General features: G+C 44.4%; 1 protein-coding gene and 1 long non-coding RNA gene across 3 annotated transcripts in view; one reads left to right on the top strand and one right to left on the bottom strand.

The window, feature by feature from the left end:
- The window catches only part of LOC144688041 (dedicator of cytokinesis protein 2-like), a 1154257-nt gene that overhangs the window by 1064085 nt on the left and 70769 nt on the right, over positions 1–19403 (bottom strand). The gene's annotated exons all lie outside the window — the stretch shown is intronic.
- Positions 1–19403, top strand: part of LOC144688187 (uncharacterized) — a 40397-nt gene that overhangs the window by 603 nt on the left and 20391 nt on the right. The gene's annotated exons all lie outside the window — the stretch shown is intronic.

Raw genomic sequence — 19403 nt, 5'->3', positions numbered from 1 at the left:
TGGCCATATGGCCCCTTGAGCCTGCTTCACCATTCAATAGGATTGGAACTAATTTTCTCCCTCAAAATTTCCATCAAATCCCCATATCCCTTGATTCCCTTAATGCCCAAAAATCTACCAGTCTCAGTTTTGGATGTGCTTGAAGACTGTGCAGTCCTTTGTGGTAAAGAATTCCAAAGATATACAACCTAATGGCAGGATTTTAATCTTTCCCCGAGGGCCGGTTGACAGCTGGGTGGGGGCGCATAGAATTGGGCGTAATGCCATGGGTGCCATTTCCTGTGCCTACCCACCACCTCCCTCTGCCTCAACTCCACCGTAATTTTACACACAGCGGAGGGGAGGTATCGGGTGGCCCAATCCGTCCTTGGGCCAATTGAGGACCATAAGTGGCGCCATTTTTCCTGCTGTGGGCAGAGGCTATCGTCAAGTTTGAAGGCCGCTAGATCTCACTCCTGGGGCAATTGGCAGGAAAGGGGTTGATACCTCCTTTGCGGGCACCCTGGCCCCATCCTGGTCTTTCCCCCCACTCCAGCTTTCCCCTTCCAACCCTTGGCCTGCGTACCCTGGCTCCTACCGCCCTTCACAGCCCCCTCACCAGGATCTCTTAGCTTGGCCTTGCCGAGAACCTCCCCAACTTACCTCCCCATGCAACTCCATTGACAATTGCTGTTGGTGGCGGGATGCAGTCCCAGCAGTGGCCACTGCTCCCAGTGGCACTGCTGGGACCAGAGAGCTGCCAGCCATTTGACTAGCCGGCAGCTGTCAGAGGTGGGGCTTCCTCCCAGATGGGAGCGGAAGTCTCACCCTGAACCAATTACCGTCTGACTGAGCTTTAAATGATTGCAAAGCATCCCTCCAGATTGGGGGTGGGCTCACCACTAACTTCCTCGTTGGGAAGGTCGGGAACTCTGGCGCAACATAAAAACATGCCCTATGAGTGAAGTTATTTCTTACCTCTCTCCTAAATGATTGGCCTGAGACTATGGCCCCTGGTTCTATACTATAGCCAATGGAAACTGCCTCTCAGCATTTGGCCTGTCAAGCCCTCTCAGAGTGTTGTATGCGTTTCAAAATTTGTTCATGGGATGTGGGTGTTGCTGGCTAGGCTGGCATTGAATGCCCATCCCTAATTGCCCTTGCTCAGACAGCATTTTTAAGAGTCAGCCACATTGCTGTGGGTCAGTAGTCACATGTAGGCCAGGCCAGGGAAGGACAGCAGATTTACTTCCCTGAAGGACACTAGCGAACCAGATGGGTTTTTGTGGTCATCATCAGACTTTTAATTCCACATTTTTATTGGATTCAAATTTCACCATCTACCATCTCAGAGCATTACCCTGGGTCTCTGGAACACAAGTCCAGTGATAATACCACTATGTCACCGCCTCCCCTTTAATGAGATAACCTCTCATTCTTATAAACCCCAGACAACATAGGCCAATTCTATCTATCATAGGACAGCCTTCTTATCCATAAATCAACATAGAGTAAGTGAAGAAGTGGCCAAAGATGGTAGAAGAAGGGAATGGTGGCAGTCTGTCACAAATAACTCAGGGAGTCCGAGTTGATGTGGCAACTTGCACTTTTACATGCACATTGTAGCATGGAGCTATGAATAGTGACGATAGAGGCTCCAATATTGTTTCCATCACATGGCTGACCAGGAATCTCTCCCGCTCTTACCACCTGCCATTGGCGCACATTGGAAGGATTTGCAAGTTGACACCCAAGCTGTTTGGCTGAGTTATGAACTCACCATCGTAGACCATCGAGTCCTGGAGTGGGAGCCAAACCTGGAGCTTCTGGCTCAGAGGCAGGGATGTTGCCCACTGCGCCACACGGCATCATCAGAAGGTGAGAGTAGGGAAAAACAAGAAAGCCAGTGTTGCTACAGGAGAAGATGAAGGCAGGGGTACGATGACAGAGGAGATGATGAAGGTAAAGAGAATTAATTGGCAAGTAAGATCAGGCCAAGGGAAAAAGGGACATTGATCAAGATTCCCAGGGTAAAATGGAACCTTTTGTTTTAGCCTTTAACAGACAAATGTATTTATTCAGCAAAAGAAGACGAATCCAGTATCACAATCACTGCTGATTGGAGTCTCCCACTTTAAAAGCCTTTGCCAGATTTGGACAGTATCCTCACAATCCCCATTGCCAAATCAGTCACAATACAATGTGAACAGCAAATGTCCAGGCTCTGATCCTTGGGACAACTCATTTGAAACTTCCTACCACTCTTAGTCAGCTCCTTGCAGTATCGCACTCTTACCTTCTCAGATTACATTTGTAAAGGGTAAGTCTTGTCAAACTAACCTAGTTGAATTTATTGAGCAGGCAGCTAAAGTGATAGATAAGGGAGTGTCCATTGATCTTATTTATACGGACTTCCAGAAGGCATTAGGGGAGATGGTGGCGTAGTGCATTGTCACTGGACTAGTAATCCAGTGGCCCAGGTGTATGCCAAGGCTGCTGGTGGCATTTAAATGTAATCAATTAATAGATCTGGAATTGAAAGCTCGTCTCATTTATGGTGAGCATGAAGCCATCATCGATTGTTGTAAAAACCCATCTGGTTCACTAATGCCCTTTAGGGAAGGAAATCTGCCGTCCTAACCTGGTCTGGCCTACATGTGACTCCAGACCCACAGCGATGTGGCTGACTCTGAACTGCCCTCTGAAATGGCCCAGCAAGGCACTCAGTTCAAGGGCAATTAGGGATGGGCAACAAATGCAGGCCCTGCCCATGACACCCACATCCCATGAAAGAATTTTTAAAAATCGACAAGGTTGCACATACGAGACTGTTAACAAAAATGAGAGCACGTGGAATTGGAGCCAACATGCCTTAGCTTGCTGATGGCACCAAGTTAAGTGGTACAGTAAATACTATAGATGGGAGCAGAAAGTAGCTAAGGGGTGTATATTAAGCGACTGAGCAAAACTGTGATAATTAGAGTTCAACGTGGGCAAGTGTAGCATGAGAGGGAGAGATAGATCAGAGTATTTTCTAAATGGCAAGAAATGAGCAACTGTGGATGAGCAATGGGGGTTAGGGGTCCAGGTACAGAAATCACTCAAAGCAAGCGTACAGGTACAAAAAAACTAATTAAAAATTCTAATGGAATGTTATATCTCAGAGGTAATGGGATACAAAGGGTGAAGATATGTTACAACTACGTCACCACCTCCCTTAATGAAGCCCCATCTGAATTATTGTACGTCAGGGAGGAAACACTGGCCTCAGAGCGGGTACAACACAGATTCACCACAATGATAATGAGGCAAAAAAAAAATTACATTACAAGGACAGATTGCATGGACTAGGTTTGTATTCCCTTGTGTATAGATGATTAAGATTAATTCAAATTGGAGTGTCTTTGATGATCAATGGAGTTGACAGGGCAGAAACTATTTCCTCTTGATGAACGAGTGCAGAACAACAGCCAATAACTTTAAAATTAGAGCTAGGCGACTCAGGGGTGGTATCAGAAAATGCTTCTTCACGCAAAGGGGAGTGGAAATCTGGAACCGTCTCCCCTCAGATTTCAAAACTGAGCCTGGTGGATTTTCATGAGGTAAGGATATTAAGGGCTACTGAACCCAGGCAGGTAGGTGGAGTTCAGATCCAGATTTGCCGTGATCTAAACGAGTGGCAGGATCTGCTGAAGTAGCTGATGGCCTCCGCCTGTCCCCACCCTCTGTTCATCCAACCAGTCACCAATCCACTTCAATAACTGCTCACCAATTTCATGCAGTTCCGCTTTGTCCATTAACTTCCTGTGAGATATGGGGCCAGATTTCTTTAATGGCTGCAGAGGCAGAACTGGAGGCGGTTAGGCAGAAAAATTTGCCGCGAGAGAATGGCATGTCTCCCGGCCATTTCGAAGGAGTCCGGGTCAGAGGGGCAATACCCACCCACAACCTGCGGGCAGCTGATTGAAGCAGTTAAGCAGCCTATTAAGGACACTCAGAAGTGGCCTCCTGGCAGCAGACCCTGGGGGATGGTGTTGGAGGTGGTGCAATGCTCCAGAATAATATAAAGCTCCCTGCCCGCACCACTGCTGATGTTTTGTGCAGTCTGCCCTGTAGAGGGTCTCCCCCCTCCACAATGGGGGGCTGGTGGGCGTGGCCTTCCTTATTTTCAAAACTTTTAAAAATACTGTGAGAACGCCTCCATCTCTCGGTGCTGGATGGCCTCCTATTGGCCCTCCAATGTCGGGAGCCCATCCGTCATGCCTAACTGGAGGGCGAGCGTGCGCTCTAGCCATTATTGGCCATTCCTTGGAAAGTCTTGCAGCATTGGCGGAGAAGAAAAGAGTTGACCTTTCGAGTCCTCATGACCCTTCAACAGAACTGTCTGTTGAAGGGTCATGAGGACTCGAAACGTCAACTCTTTTCTTCTCCGCCGATGCTGCCAGACCTGCTGAGTTTTTCCAGGTAATTCTGTTTTTGTTTTGGATTTCCAGCATCCGCAGTAGTTTTTTGTTTTTACCTTGGAAAGTCTCGTTGGGTGACAACTTCTGACACAGTGTGGGGTGGGGACTCACGTTTGAACTGGCGTCAGGATCCCTAAACCAAATTCCTGCCCACTCCATCAATAGACTTGGGGACGGCTGATATTTTACTTAAAGTGTTCCGAATAGGTTTGTCAAGAGGAGGTGGTGGCGTTGTGGTATTGTCACTGGACTAATAATCCAGTGACCCCAGGGTAATGCTCTGGGGACCTGCGTTTGAATCCCACCACGGCAGATGGTGGAATTTGAATCCAATAAAAATCTGGAATTAAAAGTCTGATGATAATGACGATGAAATCATTGTTGATTGTTGTAAAAACCCATCCTTTAGGGAAGGAAATCTGTCGTCCTTACCTGGTCTAGCCAAGCTGCTCCAGTACAGCTACACGACTGGCATATACCCGGCTATGTGGAAAATTGCCCAGGTGTGTCCTGGACACAAAAAGCAGGACAAATCCAACCCAGCCAATTACTGACCATCAGTCTACTCTCGATCATCAGTAAAGTAATGGAAGGTGTCACCAACAGTGTTAGCAAGCTGCGCTTGCTTAGCAATAACCTGCTCACTGACGCTCAGTTTGGGTTCCGCCAGGGTCACTCTGCTTCTGACCTCATTACAGCCTTGGTTCAAATGTGGACAAAAGAGCTGAACTCCCGTGTTGAGGTGAGAGTGACTGCCTTTGATATTAAGGCACCATTTGTCTGAGTCTGGCATCAAGGAGCCCTAGCAATACTGGAATCAGTGGGAATCAGGGGGAAAACTCTCTGCTGGTTGGAGTCATACCTAACACAAAGGAATATGGTTGTAGTTGTTGAAGGTCAAGTTCCAGGACATCACTGCAGGAGTTCCTCAGGGTAGTGCCCGAGGCCCAACCGTCTTCAGCTGCTTCATCAATGATCTTCCTCCCATTATAAGATCAGAAGTGGGGATGTTCACTGATGATCGCACAATGTTCAGCACCATTCACAATTCGTCAGATACTGAAGCAGTCCATGTCCAAATGCAGCAAGACTTAGACAATATCCAAGTGTGGGCTAACATGTGGCAAGTGACATTCGCGCCACACAAGTGCCAGGCAATGATCATCTCCAACAATAAAGAATCTACCTAGCGCCCTTTGACATTCAGTGGCATTACCAATGCTGAATCCCTCACTACCAACATCCTGGGGGTTAGCATTGACCAGAAACTGAACTGGACTAGCCATATAAATACTGTGGTTACAGAGGCTAAGAATCCTGTGATGAGTAACTCACCTCCTGACTCCCTAAAGCCTGTCCACCATCTACAAGGCACAGGTCAGGAGTGTGATGGAATACCCTCCATTTGCCTGGATGAGCGCAGCTCCCAAAGCACTCAAGAAGCTCGACACCATCCAGGACAAAGCAGCCTGCTTGATTGGCACCACATCCACAAACATCCACTCCCTCCACCACCAATGCACAGTAGCAGCTGTGTGTACCATCTACAAGGTGCACTGCAGGAACTCACCAAAGCTCCTTAGGCAGCACCTTCCAAACCCATGACCACTGCTTTCTAGAAGGACAAGGACAGCAGACACATGGGACCACCACCGCCTGGAAGTTCTCCTCCAAGCCACTCACCATCCTGACTTGGAAATATATTGCCATTCCTTCACTGTCGCTGGGTCAAAACCCTGGAACTCCCTTCCTAACAGCACTATGGATGTACCTACGCCACAGGGACTACAGTGGTTCAAGAAGGCAGCTCACCACCACCTTCTCAAGGGCAGTTAGGGATGGGTAATAAATGTTGGCTTAACCAACGATCCCACATCCCATGAATGAATAAAAAAAAGCATAATCTCTCCCCAATAAAGCCTTTCTGTCTTATCCTGATGACTTTACATCTATAGGTAATTAATGTGACACCCTCTTCATTTGTTAGTGTCAGCCTTGAGTTCAGTTATAGCACTTTCACCTCTGAGTCAGTAGATCATGTGTTCATTGTATAAGATTTGAGTACATGAGCTAGGTGGAGACTCACAGTGTAGGGCTGCTGTACAGTCAGAGAGCCTGCCTATGATAAAGCGCACCAGCGCCCATCCGAGACCCTCCACCCCTTCCCGTCCCTCTGACCCCATCCCTTCTTCTAATCCCAGCCCTTACCATGTATTCACCAACCCCTCTGACCTCCCTGTCTCTGATGCTGAACGTTCTGTACTCAGCAAGTGACTCAGTTTCACCCCCCTGCGCCCTCACCTCAATGAATTTCGGGCTCGGGACGATGCTGAACTCTTTTTCTGCCGCCTTTATTTCCATGCTCACTCCTTTGGGCACAAGTCCTCCCCCTGTTCAACAGATCCTTTCACCCACCTCCAGTATTCTCCATCTAACTGGAACCCCCTCTGGTTTCTTATGTCCTCTTGATCGTTTTATTGAGAACTGTCGATGTGACTTTGGCTGTCTTAGCTTCTCTGCTCCTCTCGCCCACTCTAACCTGTCTCCTTCTGAATTTGCTGCATTCCGTTCTCTCAGGTCCAACCCTGACTTTGTTATCAAACCTGCTGACAAGGCTGGTGCTGTTGTTGTCTGATGTACTGACCTCTACCTCGCAGAGGTTGAGCGCCAACTCTCAGACACTTCTTCCTACCTCCCCCTGGGCCGTGACCCCACCACCGAACATCAAGCCATTATTTCCAGGACTGTCACTGACCTCATCTTCTCTGGTGATCTTTCTTCCACAGCTTCCAACCTCATAGCATCCCAACCTCGGACAGCCCGCTTCTACCTCCTCCCTAAAATCCACAAAAGGACTGTCCTGGTAGACCCATCATGTCAGCTTTTTCTTGCCCCATAGAACTCATTTCTTCCTATATTGACTCCATTCTCCCTCCCCTTGTCAAGTCTCTTCCCACCTACATTCATTATTCCTCTGATGCCCTACATCATATCAACAATTTCCAGATACCTGGCCCTAGCTACGTCCTATTCACCATGGATGTCCAATCCCTCTACACCTCAATCCCCCACCGGGATGATCTGAGGTCCCTCCACTTCTTCCTTGAACAGAGGTCCAAACAATCCCCATCCACTACCACTCTCCTCCATCTGGCTGAACTTGTTCTCTCACTGAACAATTTCTCCTTTAACATGTCTCACTTCCTCCAAATAAAAGGTGTGGCTACGGGTAACCATCTGGGCCCCTGTTATGCCTGTCTTTTTCTGGGGTATGTGTAACATTCCTTCCAGCCCTACTCAGGCCCCGTCCCACAGCTCTTTTTTTGGTACATTGATGATGGTGTCAGTGCCGCTTCATGTTCTCATCTGGATCTCGAGAAATTTATCGATTTTGCTTCCAATTTTCACCCCTCTCTCACCTTCACAAGGAGCATCCCCAACACCTCCCTTCTACATTGGAGAGACCAAATGCAGAATGGATGACCGCTTTGCAAAATAACTTCACTCAGTCCGCAAGCATGACCCAGACCTCCCTGTCGCTTGCCATTTTAACACACCATCTTGCTCTCATGCCCACATCCATCCTTGCCCTGCTGCAATGTTCCAGTGAAGCCCAACGCAAGCTGGAGGAACAGAGCCTCATCTTCCGATTAGGCACTTTGCAGTCTTCCGGACTTAAGTTCAACAACTTCAGACCAGGAACTCTCTCTTCCCTCTAGACTCCTTTTTAAATCCAATTTATTTATTTATTTATATGTTTTTTATTTTATTCTTTTATTTATTTGTTCATTTTTTATCCTTTTCCCCAAACCTCCCCTCCCCCCACAAGGCCATCTGTCACTTGTTTTTATGTTGTACTTTCACAGAGTGCTGACCCTTGTTCTGCTGTTAACCCATTCTGCTATCGTACCTTTATGCCACTATCAGCACCTTCTTTACTCTTTACCAAGACCATCAACACTCCATTTGTCTTGTGTCGATGACATCTTTGTCAATCTCACCTGAGCTGTCACCTATCCCTGACCTTCTATCTCATTCCACCTGCACCACCCCTTTTTAAACAGCATAAAATCCACTATATTTCCACTTCTCTTTAGCTCTGAAGAAGTCATATGGACTCTGTTTCTCTCTTCACAGATGCTGCCAGACATGCTGAGATTTTCCAGCATTTTCTGTTTTTATTTCAGATTCCCAGCATCCGCATATTTTGCTTTTATATTATACAAAAACAAAAATACCTGGAAAAACTGAGCAGGTCTGGCAGCATCTGTTGAGAGGAGCACAGTTAACGTTTCGAGTCCGCATGACTCTTTAACAGGTTCTGTTGAAGAGTCATGCGGACTCGAAATGTTAACTGTGCTCCTCTCAACAGATGCTGTCAGACCTGCTGAGTTTTTCCAGGTATTTTTGCTTTTGTTTTGGATTTCCAGCATCCGCAGTTTTTTGCTTTTATTTTTGCTTTTATATTATGGTGCCTATCATATGTGGCGTCAAAATGACACCCCTCTGGTTGCCACAATTATTTACAATATATATTAATTATTTGGATGAGGGAAGTCAATGCACTATCGCCAAGTTTGCGGATGACACAAAAATAGATGGGAAGGCAAGTGGTGAGGATGACACAAAGAGTCTACAGAGTGATATAGACAGGTTAAGTGAGTGGGCAAAAACTTGGCAGATGGAATATAAAGTGGGAAAATGCGAGGTTATGAACTGTGGGAGGAAGAATAGCGGAGCTGAATATTATTTAAATGGAGAAAGAATGCAGAAAGCTGCAGCACAGAGGGATTTGGGGGTTCTCGTGCATGAATCACAAAAAGCTAGCATACAAGTTCAACAGGTAATAGGGAAGGCAAATGGAATGTTGGCCTTTATTTCAAAGGGAATGTAGTATAAAAATAAGTAAGTCTTGCTAAAACTATACCAGGCACTAGTTAGACCACACCTAGAATACTGTGAACAGTTTTGGTCCCCTTATCTAAGGAAAGATATACTGGCATTGGTTACAGTCCAGAGAAGGTTCATTAGGTTGATCCCGGGTATGGAGGAATTTTCTTATGAGGAGAGGTTGTGTAGGTTGGGCCTGTACTCAGTGGAGTTTAGAAGAATGAGAGGCGACCTTATTGAAACGTATAAGATTCTTAGGGGGCTTGACAGGGTAAATGCTGAGAGGCTGTTTCCCTTTGTGGGGGTGTCAGGACCAAAGGGCATAATCTCAAAGTAAGGGGTCACCCATTTAAAACAGAGATGAGGAGGAATTTCTTCTCTCAGAGGGTAGTCAATCTGTGGAATTCTTTACCGCAGAGGGCTGTAGATGTTGGGTCATTAAGTATATTCAAGGCTGAGATAGACAGATTTTTAATCAGTAAGGGAATCAAGGGTTATGGGGAAAAGGCAAGAAAGTGGAATTGAGGATTATCAGATCAGCCATGATCTCACTGAACTTCTGCTCCTATGTCTTATGGTATAATGGAGCTGTGCTGCTCTCAATATTCACCACGTATTCACCACTCAGCACGTATCACTAAACCAGATCATCTGGTCATTATTGCATTGCGCAAGCTTGCTGTGTGGAAATTGGCAGCTGTGTTACCTGACATTACAACAATGAATACACTTTGAAAGTACCTCATTGGCTATAAAGTGCTTTGGGATGTCCTGTGATTGTGAAAGGCTGGACTAAGGACTGCAGTAACCCCAATAAAAAGGCAGGGACTATATTCCCACCCACTTGTATAAATTAATTTTGAAATCCCTATATTATGCTTTGAAAAGGCACCACTACTTCTTCAAACTTTATTCCAGCTCAGCTCCATTCATTGCTATCTCATTCCACCAAAGTATCTTCTTCAACTTAGGAGACTGTGTTATATGCTCTTTATCCAAGTGGAATTTGTCACCAATTATGTTACTGACACTTTTCCAAGGTGTTTCCTAACTTATTCAATCATATCTGGTTATATAAAACTAAATCTAAAATGGCTGCTCCCCTCAAGCAGGTGCTCCTGGGTCAAAAACAATTGTTGACATTTAACAGATTCAAACAACCATTTAATTCATTTCTGTTCTCTCACTTCAATCTCTATCTTGACCATACTATCAAAGAATCATTGATTTGTATGGCACAAAAGGAGCCCATTCAACCGTTCTTATCTGTATTGGTTCTTAGAAAGGATAAGCAAGCTGTTCTACTCCTCTGTACTTTCTCAATAGATCTACATTCTTTTAAAGTACATATCCAATTCCTTTTTGAAAGTTACTATTAAATCTGTTTCCAAATCTGTTTCCACCGCCTTTTGAGAAAGTGACCTCCAGATCATAACAACTCGCTGAGTAAAATCAATTCTTCTCCTCTCCTCCTGGCTTTTCGCCAGTTGTTTCAAATCCATGTCTTAGAAACATCGAAACATAGAAAATAGAAGCAGGAGCAAGTCATTCGGCCCTCCGCCATTCAATATGATCATGGATGATCCTCTATCTCAACGCCATACTCCCATACCCCTCGATGCCTTTAGAGTCTAGAAATCTATTTCCTTCTTAAATATATTCAGTGACTTGGCCTGCACAGCCCTGTGTGATAGAGAATTCTACATGTTCACCACCCTCTGAGTGAAGAGGTTTCTTCTCATCTCAGTCCTAAATGGTCTTCCCCGTATCCTGAGATTGTGACTCCTTGTTCTTGGCCCCCCCAGCCAGAAGAAACATCATTCCTGCATCCAGTCTGTCCATCCCTGTCAGGATTTTATACGTTTCAATGAGATCTCCTCTCATTCTTCTAAACTCCAGTGAATACAGGCCTAGTCACCCCAATCTCTCCTCATACGACAATCCTGTCGTCCCAGGAATCAGTCTGGTGAACCTTCGCTGCACTCCCTCTATAGCAAATATATCCTTTCTCAGGTAAGGAGACCAAAACTGCACACAATCCTCCAGGCATGATCTCACCAAGGCCCTGTATAGCTGCAGTATGTTTGCAGCTCGAGGTACTTTGGATCCAAGTTCAGGAACTGGAGTCCGAGCTGCCGACATTGCGCCACATCAGGGAGGGGGGAAGTTCCCCGGACACTTTGCTCCAGGAGGCGGTCACACTCCTCAGATTAGGTAATTCAAACTTGGTCAGTGATCAGGGACAGGAGGGTGTGACTGCAGGTGAGGCAGGTATGGGGAGCCAGGAGGTGGCATTCGAGGAGCCTCGGCCCCTGCAACTGACCGACAGTTAAAAGGCTCTTGTAAGTTGTGTGGACGAGAGCGGGGACTGCAAGGAGGATGAGCGATCTGACCACAGCACCGTGGTACAGGAAGCCATTCAATTTGAGGGGTGGGGGGGGGGGGGGGGGGGCGCGGAATAGGAACGCAGTACTGGTAGGGGGCAGTATAATTAGGGGGGTAGATACTGTTTTCTGCAGCCATGAAAGTGAGTCCCGAAGGCTGTGTTGCCTGCCCGGTGCCAGGGTTAAGGAAACCTCCTCAGGACTGGAGAGGAACTTAGAGTGGGAGGAGAGGGATCCAGTTGTCGTCAACCACGTTGGTATCAATGACATTGATAGGACTAGAAAGGAGGTTCTGCTGAAATAATTTGGACAGTTCGGAGCTAAATTAAAAAGCAGAGCCTCCAAGGTAATAATCTCGGGATTGCTACCTGAGCCACGGGCAAACTGGCATAGGGTAAATAAAGTCAAGGAGTTAAATATGTGGCTCAGAGATTGGAGTGGGAGGAACGGGTTTCAGTTCACGGGGCACTGTCACCAGTACTGGGGGTAGAAGGGAACTGTTCCGGTGGGACGGGCTTCACTTGAACCATGCGGGGACCAGTGTCCTGGCGAATTGAATAACTAGGGCTGTGGAGAGGGCTTTAAACTAAATAGACAGTGTGGGGTGGTTTCTGGAAAGGGGATACATAGGCTTACAAAGCAAAAGGATATGGCAGCCTTGCAGGGCAGCTATTTAGGTAATAATACCCAGAGTGTGACAGGAAGGGACAGAGAATGTACAAACATAAAAAAACAGCAGCAAATAGGGTCAAAGGTGGAAAAAATGGTAAAAAGGCAAAATTTATGACTCTTTACTTGAATGCACATAGTATTCGGAAAAAATACATGAACTAACCGCTCAAATAGATGTTAATGGGTATGATCTTATAGCCATTACGTTGACGTGATTACAAGGAGATCAAAGCTGGGAACTAAATATTCAAGGGTATGTGACTTTTCGAAAGGACAGGCAGGAAGGAAAGGGTGGTGGGGTAACTTTGTTAGTATGAGATGAAATAAGTACGACAGCAAGAAAGGATCTTGGATCGGAAGATGTAGAATCGATACAGGTGAAGGTAAGAAATAACAAGGGGAAGAAGACATTGGCAGGAGTAGTCTATAGGCCCCCTGACAGTAGCTATACTGTAGGACAGAGAATAAATCATGAGATAATGAGGGCATGTAAAAAAGGCAGTACATTAATCATGGGTGACGTTAATCTTCATGTAGATTCGAAAAATCAAATTGGCAGAGGTAGACACGAGCAAGAATTCATAGAATGTATTCTGGGCAGCATCTTAGAACAATATGTTGTGAATCCAACTAGGGATCAGGCTTCTTTTGGATCTGGTAATGTGTAATGAGGCAGGTTTAATAAATGATCTCAGAGTAAAGGACCCCCTAGGAAACAATGACCATAATATGGTAGAATTTAGCATTCAGTTTGAGAGTGAGAAACTTGGGTCGGAAAGAATTGTGCTAAACTTAAATAAGGGTAATTACAATGGAATGAGGGCAGAGTTGGCTGGAGTGGACTGGGAAAGCAGTATAGCAGAAAAGACAATTGATGAACAATGGCAGAAATTTAAGAAAATAGTTCACGACTCTCAACAAAAATATATCCCAGTGAGGAAGAAGGATTCAAGGAAGGGGATAAACCAACCATGGTTAACCAAGGACGTTAAGGATAATATCAAATTGAAAGAAAAAACTTACAATCTGGCAAAGATTAGTGGTAAGCCAGAGGATTGGAAAATTTTTAGAAGCCAACCAAAAATATAATGAGGGAGAAAATAAACTTTGAGGGTAAACTAACATGTAATATAAAAACGGACAGTAAGAGCTTCTTTAAATATATAAAAAGGAAGAGAGAGGCCAAAGTGAACATAAGTCCCTTTAGAGAATGAGGCTGGGGAAATAATAATGGGGAACCAGGAAATGGCAGAGGAGATGAATAAACACTTTGCTTCAGTGTTCATGGTAGAAGATGCTAATAGCATTCAAAAAATACTAAATAATCAAGGGGCAAAAGAGGGTGGAGGAAATAAATACAATAACTATCACTAAGAAAAATTACTAGGGAAACTATTGGGGCTAAAGGCTAATAAGTCCCCTGGACCTGATGGGTTGCATACTAAGATATTAAAGGGAGTAGCTACAGAGATAGTGGATGCACTGGCAGTAATCTTCCAAGAATCCTTAGATTCTGGAAAAGTCCCAGAGGATTGCTGATCAGCCTTATCCAGAAAGGGAGGGAGACAAAAAACAGGCAACTATAAGCCAGTTAGCTTAACACTTGTCATTGGAAAATGTTAAAGCCTGTTATGAAGGATGTAATAGCAGAGCATTTAGAAATACATAATCTAATCAAGCAGACCCAGCATGGCTTCATGAAGGGGAAATCATGCCTACAAATTTATTAGAATTCTTTGAGGAGATAACAAGCAGCATAGGTAAAGGGTAACCAATAGACGTAATATGTTTGGATTTCCAAAAGGCATTCGATAAGGAACACATAAGGATGCTTAATAAGATAAGAGCCCATGGTGTTGGGGTAGTGTATTAGCATGTGTAGAGTATTGACTAACTAATAGAAGCCAGAGAGTTGGGATAAGGGGGGCATTTTCAGGATGGCAACCTGTAACTAATGGAGTGCCACAGGGATTGGTGCTGGGGCCTCAATTATGTACAATATATATTAATGACTTAGATGAGGGAAGTGAATGTACTATCACCAAGTTTTGCGGATGAGACAAAAATAGGTGGGAAGGCAAGTAGTGAGGATGACACAAAGAGTCTACAGAGGGATATAGACAGGTTAATTGAGTGGGCAAAAACTTGGCAGATGGAATATAATGTAGGGAAATGTGAGGTTATGCACTTTGGCACGAAGAATAGAGGAGCTGAATATTATTTAAATGGAGAAAGACTGCAGAAAGCTCCAGTACAGAGGAATTTGGGAGTCCTTGTGCATGAATCCCAAAAAGCTAGCATACAAGTTCAACAGGTAATAGGGAAGGCAAATGGAATGTTAGCCTTTATTTCAAAGGGAATGTAGTATAAAAATAGGGAAGTCTTGCTAAAACTGTACAAGGCACTCGTTAGATCACACCTAGAATACTGTGAACAGTTTTGGTCCCCTTATCTAAGGAAAGATATACTGGCATTGGAGGCAGTCCAGAGAAGGTTCACAAGGTTGATCCAAGGTATGGAGGGATTTTCTTTTGAGGAGAGGTTGAGTAGGTTGGGCCTGTACTCATTGGAGGTTAGAAGAAAGAGGGTGAACTTATTGAAACATATAAGATTCCTAGGGAGCTTGACAGGGTGGATGCTGAGTGGTTGTTTCCCCATGTGGGAGAGTCTAGGACCAGAAGGCATAATCTCAGAGTAAGAGGGTGCACATTTAATACAGAGACGAGGAGGAATTTCTTCTCTCAGAGGGTAGTCAATCTGTGGAATTCTTTACCGCAGAGGGCTTTAGAGGTTGGGTCGTTAAGTGTATTCAAGGCTGAGACAGACAGATTTTTAATCCGTGAGGAAATCAAGGGTTATGGAGAAAACGCAGGAAAGTGGAGTTGAGGATTATCAGGTCAGCCATGATCTCATTGAATGGCAGAGCAGACTCGATGGGCTGAATGGCCTACTTCTGCTCCTACATCTTATGGTCTTGTGGTCTAAGACATCCTTGCTCCTATACTCAAGTCCTCTTGCAATGAAGGTCAGCATACCATTTGCCTTCTTAACTGCTTGCTGCACCTACAAGCTTGCTTTCATTGATTGAAGTATAAGAACACCCAGGTCCCTTTGTATATCAACATTTCCCAATTTATCACCATTTAAATAATACTCTGCCATTATGTTTTTCCTACCAAAGTGGATAAATTCACAATTGTCCACGTTATACTGCATCTGCCATATATTTGCCCTCTCACTCAACTTGTCCAAATCGTCTTGAAGCCTCTTAACATCCTCCTCACCACTCACATTCCCACTTAGTTTTGTGTCATCAGCAAACTTGGAAATATTACATTTGGTTCCCTGATCCAAATCATTGATATATATTGGGAATAGCTGGGGCCCAAGCACTGATCCCTGTAGTACCCCGCTAGTTACTGCCTGCCGTTCTAAAAAAGACCCGTTTATTTCTACTCTCTGTTTTCTGTTTGCTAACCAATTCTCAGTCCATTCCAATATATTATCCCCAATCCCTTGTGCTCTAATTTTGCACACTAACCTCTAATGTGGGACTTTATCAAAAGCTTTCTGAAAATCCAAATGCACCACATCCACTGGTTCTCCCTTATCTATTCTGCTAGTTACATCCTCAAAAAACTCCAATAGGCTTGTCAAACATGATTTCCCTTTCATAAACCCATGTTGACTTTGTCTAATCCTGTTGATATTTTCTAAGTGTCCTGTTATCACATCCTTTATAATAGACTCTAGCATTTTCCCTACTACTGATGTCAGGTTAACTGGCCTGTAATTCCCTACTTTCTTCCCTCCCTTCTTTTTTAAACAGTGGGGCTACATTTTCCACCCTCCAATCTGCTGGGACTGTTCCTGAATCTACAGAATTTTGGAAGATGACAACTATTATACATCCACTATTTCCATGGCCACCTCCTTTAGTACCCTCGGATGTAAGTTATCAGGCCCTGGGGATTTTTTGGCTTTCAGTCCCATTAATTTCTCCAGCACTGTTTTTTTTGGAATACTAATTTCCTTCAATTCCTCCTTCTCATTAGACTTTTGGTTCCCTAGTGTTTCTGGGAAGTTATTTGTGTCTTCCTCCATGAAAACAGGACAAAAGTAGTTGTTTAATTGCTCTGCCATATCCTTGTTCTCTATAATAAATTCTCCTGTTTCGGACTGTAAGGGACCTACATTTGTCTTCACTAATCTTTTTCGTCTTACATACTGTCCTGCCAGTGGAACTAATTTCTCCCTGTCCATTGTATCAAAATGTATCATTTTCAACCCCTCTCTTAAATCTCCCTTTAATCCTCTCTGTTCTAAGGGGAACAATCCCAGCCTCACTTTAGATAACTGGCATCTCATCCCTGATATCAATCTGGTAAATCTCTATTGCACCCCAAGGCTTGCACCCATCTCCAAGGCCTACACCCTCTCTAAGGCTTGCACCCTTTCCAAGTCCTTGGCACCTTTCTAAAGTGTGGGCAAAAGACTGGAACAACTAGAGAGAGTTAAAAATAGTACATAACTGGGTGAGATTATAGAAAATACAAAGAGGTATAAGTTGGGTTTAGAGTGCAAGTATGTATATTTATGGTGAGGTTTATAAGGTTGGTGAGCTGTAGTCACTAATAGTCCCTGGGATATTAATGCAACTGAGACCTGGCTCAAAGAAGGAATGATTGGATGCTTAATTTCCCTGGATACAAGGTATTCAGGAAAGATAGAAAAAGGCAAAAATGAGGGTTAGCAGTTTTGACTAATAAAGATATTACAGTTGAAAAGGATGTCCTTGAAAGGTCAAAAACATAATCTATTTCATTGAGGTTAAGAGAGATTAATGTATTTTACATGCCACCAACTCCTGGGAAGGATGGAGAAACAAATTTCAGGAGATTACTGAGACATGCAAGAACTATAGAGTCATGATAATGGGCCACTTTGACTACCCCAACACTGAATGGACCAATGATTGCATTAAGGACAGAGAAGGGGAGGAATCTCTGACATATATTCAGGAGTACTTTCTTGATCAGTATGTTTCTTTCCCAATGAGGAAGGGGCATTACCTGATCTAGTCCCGGGGAATGAAGTGGGTCAAGTGGAGAATGTCCCGTTGTGGAAGCATCTCAGGAACAGAGATCATAACTTTGTAAGGTTTAGTTTATCTGTATTAAAGGACAAGGATCATACTTAACTGGGAAGAGAGCTGATCTCAGCAAACCGAGGTGGGATCTGGCCCGGCTAAATAGGAGTGAAAGACTGGCAAGCAGAAGGAAAATGGAGCATTGAGTGGGTTTTAAGGATGAGATGGTTCACGTACAATCTCATTCCCACAAGACGAGGAAAAGGAGGGCAACCAAAGCCAGAGCTCCTTGGATGATGAAGGAGTTGGCTGAAACAGGGAAAGAGGGCACATGACCGATGTCAGCTACAGGCAGAGAATCGGAATGAATAAAGGCAGTGCAGAGGAGAAGTGAGAAAGGAAATAAGACAGACAGAGAGACAAGACAAGAATAGATCGGCAGCTACCCTAAAAGGGAATGCAATGGTCTTCTAACAGTGAAATGTCATCAGATGAAGTTAATGGGAAGTTAGTGACCAAAATGGACACCTATCTGCAGAGGCAAAATTGGGATGTGGCAGCAGAGTGGTTATGTTACTTGATGAACAAATTTAAGTTCCCACCATGGCAGCTAAGGAGCTTAAATTCAATTAGCTAATCAAATAAGGAGATTCAGTGAATGAGGTGCATTTTCACAGCCATCCAATCATTTCATTTATTTGATCTGCTAACTGAATTTAAATTCCTCTTCTACCATGATGAGATGTGAACTGGCCAACCTCCGCAACGCCACTCATGCCAAAACGCCCCGCGAAAGACGGGCTAAAGTCGGGGAGGTAGCCTGACTCCCCTGTCGTGTGTGTTATATCGATATAAAGGCACCAATCACTCATAAGGGATTGTGCAAACACATTGTGGGTTAATTTATTAATTTCTGAGCACATGTGAACAGATGTACATAGACAGGAAGCTTGAGCACATCAGAGCTGTGTGTCTGGGTACTGCTCCAGGCTGAAGTGAAACTGAGGCTGTGTTACATGATACATTCCCCTTAAAGTGATGGCATGCTGCTATCCCTTAAAGGCATATTACAACACCCCACTCCAGTACAGATTTAACAGCAAATTGTGTTTGACTAACTTGATTGAGGTTTCGGATGAGGTAACGGAGAGGATGAATGAGGCCAAAGCAGTCGATGTTGGATATATGAACGTTCAAAAGGGCATTTGGCAAAGTACTATGTAACAGGCTTGTTAGCATAGTTGAAGCCCATGAGGCAAGAGGGACAGCAGCAGCAAATAAATAGTCTAAGAAACAGGAAGCAGAGATTTGTGGTGAGCACCTCTTTTGCTACTGGGATACAATGGAGTTGCCCAAGGTTCAGTATTTGGACCCCACTGCTTTTGAAATACATTAGTGACTTGGATTTGGAGGTACAGGACACAAAACATGGAAGCATAGCAAAGAGTGAGGAAGACACTGGGTCAAAATCCTGGAGCTCCCTACCTAACAGTACTGTGGGTGTATCAACACCAGACAGCTCACTATCACCTTTTCAAGGGCAATTAGGGATGGGCAATAAATGCTGCCTAACCCACACCACACCCCATAAACGAACAACAAGAAAAAAGACAGTAATAGGCTTCATGAGGAAATAGTGATGTGATAAATCTTGGTAGGAAGAAGAAGAAACAGTACAAGCTAAATGGTCTAATTTTAAAGAGGGTGCAAGGACAGAGACCTCAGGGAGTTTGTATACAAATCTTTGAAGGCAACAGGAACTGGTTAACAAAGTAAATAAAATAATATTAAAATGAATGGGGTCCTGGGCTTTACAAATTACAGGCATGATATTAGGCCCTATTTTAACGCATTCAAAATCCATTCACTTGCACAGAGTTGAAATTGAGTTCTACATAAGTTGGAAAAGTGATGAAATCATGCCAA

Source organism: Cetorhinus maximus, chromosome 1 (assembly GCF_964194155.1).
Source record: "Cetorhinus maximus chromosome 1, sCetMax3.hap1.1, whole genome shotgun sequence".
In the NCBI taxonomy this organism is placed as follows: Eukaryota; Metazoa; Chordata; class Chondrichthyes; order Lamniformes; family Cetorhinidae; genus Cetorhinus; species Cetorhinus maximus.
This window is presented reverse-complemented; position numbering and strand designations above follow the sequence as displayed.